This window comes from Nannospalax galili, unplaced genomic scaffold (genome assembly GCF_000622305.1).
Source record: "Nannospalax galili isolate Female #2095 unplaced genomic scaffold, S.galili_v1.0 scaffold115, whole genome shotgun sequence".
Classification (NCBI taxonomy): Eukaryota; Metazoa; Chordata; class Mammalia; order Rodentia; family Spalacidae; genus Nannospalax; species Nannospalax galili.
Genome location: NW_008340588.1, coordinates 358,344 through 362,613, shown reverse-complemented (window position 1 = coordinate 362,613; position 4,270 = coordinate 358,344). Strand labels below are relative to the sequence as shown.

The 4,270-nt window shown below is 39.0% G+C and overlaps 1 protein-coding gene across 8 annotated transcripts in view; it reads right to left on the bottom strand.

Annotated features, from left to right (window-relative positions):
- The window catches only part of Hecw2 (HECT, C2 and WW domain containing E3 ubiquitin protein ligase 2), a 416,509-nt gene that overhangs the window by 94,977 nt on the left and 317,262 nt on the right, over positions 1 to 4,270 (bottom strand). The gene's annotated exons all lie outside the window — the stretch shown is intronic.

Sequence of the window (4,270 nt, the reverse complement as noted above, 5' to 3'; positions counted from 1 at the left end):
TCTCTCTCTCTCTCTCTCTCTCTCTCTCTCTCTCTCTCTCTCCCCTCCTGTATGTATATATCAAAGCTACATTTATTAAAATATAAGTTTAGTAAAGCACAGTCTACTACCATACAAACAAAGGACTGTTTTGTTACAAACACTAGAGCCTTCAATTCAATAATAAAGATTCCAGGAACTCACTGTAAACTATGGGTTGTCCATACATCAGTTATTCAACAAATATCCACATCATAATCCCATATACTAAGCAGCAGAAGACGAATAACGCTATGGGATCTATTTTCTTGAGTAACTAGGGACATGGTATCCAGGAAGCCAACTAGTTTATGAAATGAGTTAACCTGTCTTTGTGTTCTTCAAAGATAGATACAAAGGGCTTCCAAGTCCTCCTAGTTTCAGTATTTCAGGCATAGATTGAATCTGGAAGTCTTCAAGCTTTTCTTGTGGGCTTTTGTTATGTCCTTCAGTCTAAGACAGTCCAAAATGACTTTCCGAAGATACCTAAGTGCTCAGAAATCATTTTAATTAAGTAACCATTTACTGTCTTTGTTGTGCCCAGTACTACATTAGTTATTAGGAACAAAAGATGAATGAGTGTGATGACGGCTTTTCCAGGGCCCCTCATGCTGTGTCACATTTAGCTCAAAGCATTTATGGCCCCATGTGAATCACTACAGAGCTTTCCTCTTTTTGGTCTAGGTAAGTACAGAAACCGGTGATTTGAGCCTGGGTTGTATGTCTCTGTAGGGACCAGGAAGCTCTAATAACGTGATATGGAATGAGAAATAAACCTTTGTCAGCTTTGGCCACTGACATTTGTTGGCTGCTGTTCTTGTTATGTGACCTAAAGTACTCTGATTTATCCATCACTATACATACTTTCTGCCTTGCATTTAAAATACATTTTACAGCTGAACATGGTGGTGCACGCCTTTAATCCCAGAGGCAGAGGCAGAGGCAGGCAGACCTCTGTGAGTTCAAGGCATGCCTGGTCTACACAGCGAGTTCCAGGACAGCTGGGGCTACAGGGAGACCCTGTCTCAAAAAGACCAAAAAATGAAATAAAATACATTTTACCTATACAAACAAATGGAAGAGGAGGAAGGTATGAGGGAGGGGAAGGAGGAGAAAAGAAGGAAAAGAGGGAGACAAAAGTCAAGTTGAACCAATCTCAGATCTTGGCTCCTTAGTACACCTGAATCTCCAATACCTTGGTGTGGTATTTCAACCTGCCAGTCTTAATGAGAGCTGGCATTTATTACACCTTGGAGCAGTTATGTGGGTCAGAGCCTGGGTACTCGCAAAGCAGGCAGGGACTCAGGGCTTGTGGAGTAGGAGAGCATGGGGAAGGATACCATGACACAGAGAAGAAGACTAATAAAAGAAGTTGGGGGTTGCCAGAGAGAACTTTTAGCTAACTAATAGTTTATCCTGTGGCTGACCCTGCCTTGCAGTTTTCACTGCAATCAGCAATCATCTGTTTTCTGCATTTGGCCCTGTGCTCCTCCTATATTTTCCCATGGCCATGGCAAGCATAGAGGCCTGAGACCAAACCAGTTTGTATGGTGATGGCATGAGCTTTCAAGTCGTACTCTCTAATAAGGCTCTCTGGGAACAAATTACTGTAGGTTAATTGTGTCCGAGAGAGCATAACTATTGTTCTAAATAGGTGTTCCAAAATAGGCCACATTGATTCCTAATATAGAGCACCAAAAATGTCTACCTCAGCTGCTAAGGAGAAGCAGCAGAACTCCATTAGAGCAGAAAGTGTGCCAATCAGGGTTAGGAGCCCATGCCAGCCTTGGGCTGGGAGTAACTCTCTGTGGTTGGACAGCTCTTTAAGCATGGGAATCTTAAGTTGAACTCATAATTAATTATACCCTTTCATCTTCCTCCTTCCCACTCAGGGAGCCATGTAACATAGTGCCAGGTCTTGGCAAAAAAACATTTACCAAAGTAAATTAAGTGTAAGAAGGCTTTCTCTCATTAATAACTAGAAAATAAGCGTAAGAATCTTAGCCCTTTCAAGTCTGAGAAATGTGTGCATGTATAACATATAGCATGCATGCAGAGATACACATAGATACAGCTAGAATTTTAAAAGGCTATTTATGATCCAGTTCACTATGCTGTCATTTTACAGACAAAGATATTTAATCTTATCAGCCTCAATTTGCTCAGGGCTAATAATAATCTCTTGATTTTTTTCATAGATATGTGACATTCAAATCCAGTAGAACAAAAGATGTAAAAATGCTTTGAAGAGGTAAAAGTCACTGTAAAAATATAGGATATTAATGTAATTAAGAGACTATTATGGGGGTAATGCCCATCATGGCTATGTTAGAACAGACAAATGATAGTATAAACCTGTTTTCTACTTTCAGTCTTTGAAGCTCTTGGGCTAGCAGCCCACTTTCTATTAACTGAAGAAGGGTCTCATAACCTTTCATTAACTATGTGCTAAGTTCTGCCTATGCTAAACCCTGAGGATACAGACCTGATCCCTCAAAAGTAGGAAGATGGAAAATTATAGGGGCCATGGGGGAAAGGGGTCACTGTAAGCAGAAAGTTGAAGTGAAATAACAAAGACCAGGAGGGTGGGGAATGTGCTGGAAAGCACCACAGAACCTAATGATGGAGGTGATCCAGTCAAGAGACACTCATGAGGTGGGTGAGACTGAATGACTAAGTCTTCTGGAGGCTGACATTGGCAAGGCACAGGTTGAAGGAAAAGAGCAGCTTCATTTTCCCCCTGGGAGTTGGTGGTTCTGGCTAGGTGGGGATCCTCTGAAGTCAATGGATCTGACTTCTTATCTGAAGCGCCGGTAGTTATAGAGTGGATGCAGCATATTTTGTGATACAGGCTCCCTGGGGTGATTTCACTGGGGGGGGCCCAGCATGGACTCACATGTGATTAAGCCCATGGCAAATGTTCATAGAAGACAAAGCCTTTAAATGACCCATGTAAAGTTGCATTTTCCTCTGATGGGATATAGCATTTTGTCTTTAGATATTTCTTTTGTGGTCCAAAACAGAGAGGTCCTGGCCTCCCTCTTCAAATGTTTCTTACTTTCTTAGCAAGAAAGCAACAGTAAATGGTTGAGTCAATGATTTCCTTAGTGGAATTTTGTTAAAACTAAACTCCTTAATTATGTCTTGGTTTACTTGTTTGACGTTTTAGAAGTGAAAGATATTGACAGGAGTTAAAGGGAGGGTCTTTGCTGTTTGGCAGCAAAATAAAAATATATGAAAATACTCAGTTCTTAGCAATCAACCATAATCAAGTGTGAATGACATAATCCTGGATTTCTTGATGCTGCAAGTTTTTCTTTAGTGTGATGGCAGCCCAGTTTCCTGGGTTTCTGGTTGTAATTTCACCTAGTTCTGTCCTTTTCAGTTACACCATTACAAACACCACTAAAGAATAACACCTTTTATTCAGCTATTTTTTCATCAACAAGAGGCATTCTGGATTTAGTTTTGGAAAATAACATCACTGAATCAATATAAAATGCCTCTTATGTTCATAAGGGGCAAATTTGTGATGTATACATTACCCACTGAACAAAAATTATCATAAACAAAAGAAAGAAACAGTTTACAAAATAGGCCTGATAGTAAATGGAAGTAATCCTGTCTTCCACACACTGCGTTCATGACATTTTTAAGTAATTTATTTTTAAGCAATTTGATTATTAAATTATCTTCATCTAGCTAAAGAATAATACGGAGGGAAACTTAAATTTATTAGAAGGAATCCCTCTAAGCTCTCCGTTCATCTACCATACGGCAGCAGTAGTTCTGGGTTTGTAAGAGTATGTTTAAGAAAATATTTATAAGTTTTAAAATAATATTTTTCTTCATTAAATACTAAGGAATTTAGATGATTGAATTAATGCATTTCTAGAGCTCATTAAAAGGCAGAGAGTAATGATTTCCTGGCATGTGTGTTAGAAATATTATTCAGTTACATATTTAAATATACATGTGTATAATATAAGTTAGACAAACACAGGCATCTCAACTATGAAAGTCAGAGTGCCAGTAGCTACAAGTTAACAGGAAAAATACTTGGAGAGTTTTGGAAGAAATTCGTTCCAACAAAGAACCGGAAGAGGGCAGTAGAATACATCTGAAAGTAAACAACAGAGGTGTCAAAGTAGTCTGCCTCAAGTTCTCCTTTGCAGTTATGACAACCATACTTGCTTATAGTTGTTCTTTTCACTGCATATTATCGAATAACTTAATGCTACATATCTATTTT